We start from the raw sequence: 7,345 nt of genomic DNA on the forward strand, positions 1-7,345 counted from the left end.
GTGGGAAGCCAGGAAGAATTTAGTCAAGACAGGGAGAGATTGGGGGTGGAAGGGATAGTGAGAAGGGTGGAAGGTGATTTGAGGGGGAGGATGAAGAGGGAGGAGAGGAAGTGGGGGAAGCATGCGGCACGGGAGAGGTGGAAAGGGGGTTTAGGGCTGGGAGTGTTAGAGTGAGTTTGGTAAGGGGATAGATTAGGGAAGGGGAGATAGGGAAAGGGTTAGGTATTGGTTAGGTATGACGGGGAGGGACGATGCTCCCCTGAGGTTTGTTTTTGTTTGATGTTTTTGTAAATAGAATTTTATTAAGAATGAATGAGAATTATGATTTTGTAATAGTATGAATGGTTTTGATTGTAATAAATTATTTTAACCTGGTTTGCTTCCTGTTTTTAAGTTTGTTGTGGGTTTTTCTTTTGTTTGCCTCTTCTTGGGCAGATTTAGTGGGTCTCATGGTGGGTGTATTTTAGGTCCCAGTTGTTGTTACTAGTCAACTTTCAGTGGACACTGAGAGCAAAACTTCAACATTATGTTATTGTACTTTTATTGTATCAAATGGTTGTTTTATGCAACAGAATAGAGGGTTCTTAGAACTATTGTGTCTGTGTTCTACTGAGGATGGGCCTCTGGGAGAAAACACTGACAGGAGATTTACAATGTCTTTTGGGTGATTAAAACCTAAAGAGACAGTATTCCAGATTATGAGTTAATGTTTCTGTTCTATATGTTACCAGGGAGAGATGACCTCAGGGCCAGACCCTGGTTTCTACACAGAGTACTGTTTTTACAGCAGATGCTGTCTGCTGAGAATTATAAGTATCTTTCATACAAATCTTAACCTTGTGACCCGTTCTATACATCTGTTGTTGGTCATGTAGGTTGAAAGGGGTGTATCTTAGCTATAAAAGACCTTTGTACTTTTGTCTCGTGGCTCTCAACGAATCATCTGGGGGTGATTTGTTGACCAGCCAATATTATTGTAGAGCACTCAATTGATTCACTTTATATGTGTGTGTGTTGTATTGACCTGCTCCCTTATTAATAAGTGAATAAAGATTTAGTTTAAGAATAAATCTGACTTGTGTGATAAGTTTGTTTCTCATTTGATATTAAAGAAATTAACAACCACATTTGGCAATGTGAATCTTGACTTGGTGACCGCTCCTGACGACCTGGGTAAATCGTCCTCGAGGGATCCCTCAAACTTGGAATCTCATGGAGACCACACTTCGGGAACGGAGCAGATGGACCCACCTTAGACCTGAGAGGCAGCGAGCAGATTCTATACACCTAGTTTTTTTTAAAGTGAGTTTTTAGAAAATCCTCGTAGGCTCTGAGTGTGTATTCCTATGTGAGGGGGCACCTTGGAGGCGTAAACAGGGCTGAGTCAGGATCTGAGTGTGTACTCCTGTGTGGGGGTGTAAACAGGGCCCAGTCAGGAGGCTCTGAGTATAAATGTATGAGTTGCATTATCCTAGGAACTAACCATGAGATAGAAATGTGAAAATATTCCTGCAGGTAAAAATATTGTTGAAAAACTAATTGATTAGGTATGTTTGGGAATAGCATTGTGTGACTGATATGAGAGTTGTGTGAATGTGGAAATGAGTCTTAATCTGACGTTTGGATAGTAACATATAGAAATATGCTTACTCAGATTATTGAAATTTGGATAATAAACGGGATGATATTTTAGAAAGCAGCGGAAGGTCTATAGTTCCTGGGAGGCTTGATTTTGCCGTGGTCTCTGAAAGGTTAGAGAACAGTTGAGGATCCTATGGTCATTGTCTGGGAAACAAAAGTTTATTTTTTTATTCTGCTGGGAGTATGTTTAGAGAGCTGCTTTGTAGCTATGGAGAGTCCTTGAAAAAGCAAATGCGAGTAGCTGAGAATTTCTTACGTTTTATATGGATTCTGTGAATATGAAAATATGATAAATTGTATGTGGGTATATTGAATACTAGAGATTTGATAAAGTATTACTGGCATAATAATTAGATACAATTTAAACAACCCATATGTAGATGAACGTAGGTTTTGCGTTGGTATCTTTAATGGATAATTTGATAAAGATGAGGTTTAAGCATTATTAAACAGTCTACAAAGTCTGGGCAGTTGTCTCAGAAACTGATGGGAGTGTGTCCACTTTAGGATAAGTTACCCTAACGATGTGACTATAAAACGCTTACTGGATTTTCTCCGTCCGGGTACTACAATTGAAATAAAACTGCCCTTGAGGCCTGAAAATTCAGGGGGGGGGGGGGGGGAGTGTCTTCCCAGTATGAGAGGAGTTGCTATTGTAACAGTATAGCTTCCGTCCCTCTCCTCGCCCCGACCTGGGCTCGAACCAGGGATCCTCTGCACACATCAACAACAGCCAACCTCGCATCGTTTCCCATCGCTCCACAAGCCACCGTTGCAAAGCAACTCCTTCAAGGTCTCAGAGCGAGTGACGTCACCGATTGAAACGCTAACTGGCCATTTCACATCGGTTACACTATATTTATTGAATACACATTTTCGCATAAAGTTAGAGTGAACCAAAGTGTCTGACTAACTGTTGATGTTGAAGAAGCGTCCCATCCACTATATTATACGTCACAGTGGCAGAATCACCTGAATTGAATCGCCATCTGCTAAGTCTATCGCAGTTATACTTTCAGACAAAAAGTGTAGCTAAATATAATATCTTTTGGTCATGTGTCATCAGAAACATTTATCATTGTGTAAAAATGTACTACAAAGTGTAGCTAAATATAATATCTTTGGTCAGACCCCCTCAGCACGTGACGTCCAAGGATTATGGGGCGATATCAGGTCTGTCTGTTGTGGCCGCTATTTCACCCCAAAATAGTCATCCCAAATTGGGCTGTGTATAACTACGTAAATGTCTCTCGGACAAGGTGACTTTCATCAATATACACTCTAAAAGGTAAAGGTTCCTGCAGTATCCTTTAGGGGTTCTTCAATTTGAAACTGTGGGGAAACCCCTAAAAGTTATTTGAAGAACCTTTTGTGAGAACCCCTATACGTTCTTTGAAGAACCCCTTATCATGGTTCCTCAAAGAACATTTTGGGGTTCATTTTTTAAACTCCCAGTCCACCCTCCCTCCATTATAAAAACATATTTTAATATTGACAATATTGACTTAAATAATTGTTTATTTAGTGGCACCACAAATGTGAATTAATATTTACAAAACAATTTACCAAACAAAACACATTACAAAATTGCAACATTTCTGCAGACATGTCAGACCATAATAAATAATACATTTACCTCATATAGTGCTTTTCATGACATTTAAAAAAAACTAAAATAATGATGTACAATAAAAACAACATACATTAAAAATGAATCATAGGTAAACTAACAACATTGTAGACTTGATGCTAAATACAGATTTTTCAGCTTTAGTGTGTATATCATATTCACTTAGTTATGTTAGGAAGTTTGCCATCTTTATGACCGGCCCTGGTAACTTCACCCAACTTCTCCTATCCCCAGAACACAGTAACTTAACAACATAAGTGTTTCTCTGACATTTTGGGAAATTTAAGGGAAAATTAAAAAATACAGCCCAAGCAGAGCCCCAAGTCCCATGGAGACGTCCTCGAGGGCGTGGATGTTCTCCCCATCAAAGGCCAGCGGGATTTCACTCTCATGGTGAAATGGATTTCCGCCGATGTGCAGTAAAGGAGTGAAGAGCGGTGAAATCTGTGTCAACAAAAGTAAGAAAAGATGAACATAACAAATGATCAGCTGTAGTTTTATTTAAGCATGCACACTTATGTTTATGAAGAAACAGATGATTGGTGCATAAGCATACCATGTCACGGACATAAAGGCCACTCGGGTCCTCATTGAAGAGGTAGGGCAAGAGCAGGATCGCTGCTGTGGTCTCCAGTCCTAGTAAAGCATTGATCTTACTACACTTGCTAATTTTATTACAAAATACATTAGAGAAAGGGAAGGAATAAGAGCAAATCCCTCTTCTGTATTGTCCTTCAGGGACTGTCAAAATAGCAGGATGATGTCCTCACCCCTGCCTCGCCTCTCTACCTCTGCTAGTCATTGAATTCTCTTTTTGTCTATATCCATTCCATGGACTTGATTAATTTCTGAGAAGTTCTGAAAAGATAATTAAGATAATTAACGCGGACATGTAACGTTTCCAAAATGGGATAGTATTGTCCATGTAACATTTCCAAAATGGGATAGTATTGTACATGTAACGTTTCCAAAATGGGATAGTATTGTCCATGTAACGTTTCCAAAATGGGATAGTATTGTACATGTAACATTTCCAAAATGGGATAGTATTGTCCATGTAACGTTTCCAAAATGGGATAGTATTGTACATGTAACGTTTCCAAAATGGGATAGTATTAACTATAGTAACGTTACGGAAGATATTCCAAAACCATCATTGTCTTGTACATGTAACCCATTTGTGAGTTAATAGTATTGCTGGCTGTAGCAGGCTATATAAAAGAAAGACCTCCATTAACGATTCAGTTGTTGTACATCTCGTCTGGACAGGTCACCATCCTTACTTAGTTAGTTTAACGTTTGCTAGTTCATTATCACAACGGAGGTTCCTCTAATTGAACCACCTTCTAACAAGTTCTTTGAAGAACCATTTGGGGCTGTTTTTCATTGGAAACTTACGTTATCTGAGAACTGAACCCTTCATTTTTGGAGTTGTAAGATCTCAGATTCAAAACATGATGATTAGCATCAACGAACTGACGTTGAACTGGGCAGTGCTGCTGAGACGGTGAACTGATGTTGAACTGGGCAGTCAGCTGCTGCTGCTCCAATACAGTATGAGGTGAGACGGTGAACTGATGTTGAACTGGGCAGTCAGCGGCTGCTGCTCCAATACAGTATGAGGTGAGACGGTGAACTGATGTTGAACTGGGCAGTCAGCTGCTGCTGCTCCAATACAGTATAAGAGGTGAGACGGTGAACTGATGTTGAACTGGGCAGTCAGCTGCTGCTGCTCCAATACAGTAAGAGGTGAGACGGTGAACTGATGTTGAACTGGGCAGTGCTGCTGCTGAACAGGGAGGTGAGACGGTGAACTGCTGTTCCAATACAATCATGTTTAATTAATTAATTAAAATTAATTAGTGAAACTGTTAAAAAAATAGTGTATGGCATATTAAATATATTAGGCTATTGTTATCATATAGAAACATCATGGAATATTGTACATCATATTAGCATCAACATACATTATTGTTTCATTCAATTTCACATTATATGGATATTTCATTTTTTCAAGTTCAGAAGTCAGAACCCATCACCTGCTATGTAAAAGAGACAGAAGAATGCACAATGGTCAATGCTATCTGGGATCCTTGGGACATCCCTACCCTAAATCCTACCGTAACCATTGTAAATGTCAACTTCAACGGGCTAGTGACGTCCCAAGGATCTATCTCTACCTGAAAATACATGATCTAAGTGATTAATAGTTGGTATTCAGCAGTCATAAAGCCTTATTTCCTTTAATGAACTACTAAAATAGTGATTTTGTCAGACAGCAGCTCTACACTTTATTGACTGACTGATCCATTCATCCTTCCATCCCTCCTCAGCCTTCCTCTCCTCTGAAGACCCAGTGAGGGTGGAGCTCAGTCAGAGAGCTGTTGAGGGACTGGTTAGGAAGAACACTTCTACAGCCAGAGAGGTGAGAGGTCAAAGATGGTAAATATTTATGTCCCCTTAATGGTTCATCACGTAAGCAAAAGGTAATATGTTCCATCATCCATGTTTATTTACATTAGTACAAATTGTCCACTGATATTGGTGTAATTTCTCACCCCTTTTGGCTGTATGAAAGTTAATTTTCCCTCAGACCCAAACATTTGTTCTTTGATATTATGAAGGTAATTTATGTAGAATTTACTTTTCCCCACATCTCTTTACATTGCTTATGCATATTTGGTGGCCTGACTGCGTCGAAGGCCCATCCTGTCAGATCTGAACCTAATGGAGCTTAGTGATCGGATGACAGAAATCACATTTAGGTGCCAGGTGTAACCGAGGCCATAGATGCTCCATATCCATGACTTTGAGTGTTTTATATAATATTACTAAATATATTTCTTTCTGTGTTGCAGGGGCAGTCAAGAAATGGAACGGCAAGGCCACAGAACATGACATAAGCAGAGCTGTGGGAGACCACCTGAAGCCCCTGGTAGAGCCGGGGGTGGTGTTTACCACTCCACCACGCCTTCAGCAGGCTGGAAAAGTGGATTGATCCATTGATACTGTTTTTCATACTAAGGGGGACCAAGAGTCTGTTGATTGGTCAGTCTTTGGGTTCATTTGTTGAAATCAGATCCAGCTTTATTTATACAGCACATTTCAGACATGGATGCAACACAATGGCTTCACAGGAAAAAAACTAACTGAAATATTTAGTACACAACAAACAGAAACTGAACTGAAAGACTGAGCCTTTTAAGGAAATGTCATTGATTCAAATATTAACAATTGGATACAACATCCAATACAAATTATACACTTGTTTTACTCCATTGTTTGGTGATTTGAGTCATGCTTCTTCAGTAGTGGAATAAAGACAATTAGCGCTTGAATGTTGTCAATACATACTGGAGTGATGTTAGATTGTTAATAATATTGATTATAGGTGTATAAGCTGCAAGTACATTGAAATTAAGTTATGAAAAAAGACCTGAAAATATTTATTTTATAAACAATACAAAACATACAAACATTAACATCACACCTGATCTTTTTGTTAAATCACATAAATAGAACTCATTCAATTCAGAGCCTGGATTCTTCCCCAGAGGCTAATATCCATATCATACTGAAATCAATTTATCAAATTGAACAGGGGGCAAACGTTTAGGGTTCTACATTGTGAAATTCATTCAAATACTCCTACTACAATGTTACAACATTCTACATTGTGACATCATTAGAATACTCCTACTACAATGTTACAACATTCTACATTGTGACAATATTTCATTGATATCATGAAACAACTCCATGTATTTCCTGATGTTTGACTAGATATATTTTATCAGAGTATCTCTTGTCACATTGATCATAGCCATAAGGTTTCTCTCATGTGTGTGTCCGCTGGTGTGATATCAGGCTGTTTGACTGAGTAAAACTCTTCCCACATTGATTACAGCTATGGGATTTCTCTCCTGTGTATTCTTTGGTGTGATTTCAGGCTGCTTGACTGAGTAAAACTCTTCCCACATTGATTACAGCTATAAGGTTTCTCTCCTGTGTGTATTCTCTGGTGTATCTTCAGATAGCAAAACTCTTCCCACATTGAGTACAGCTATATGGTTT

At 39.0% G+C, this 7,345-nt stretch overlaps 1 long non-coding RNA gene across 1 annotated transcript; it reads right to left on the bottom strand.

The window, feature by feature from the left end:
* Positions 1 to 3,285: 3,285 nt before the first annotated feature.
* LOC121844624 lies at positions 3,286 to 3,909 on the bottom strand. Its single transcript, XR_006082069.1, has 2 exons — positions 3,828 to 3,909; positions 3,286 to 3,715 (listed from the first exon to the last, which is right to left on the bottom strand). It is a non-coding gene; the product is annotated as an uncharacterized LOC121844624 (long non-coding RNA).
* Positions 3,910 to 7,345: the final 3,436 nt, after the last annotated feature.

The sequence above is a fragment of the Oncorhynchus tshawytscha genome, unplaced genomic scaffold, assembly GCF_018296145.1.
Source record: "Oncorhynchus tshawytscha isolate Ot180627B unplaced genomic scaffold, Otsh_v2.0 Un_contig_501_pilon_pilon, whole genome shotgun sequence".
NCBI lineage: Eukaryota > Metazoa > Chordata > Actinopteri > Salmoniformes > Salmonidae > Oncorhynchus > Oncorhynchus tshawytscha.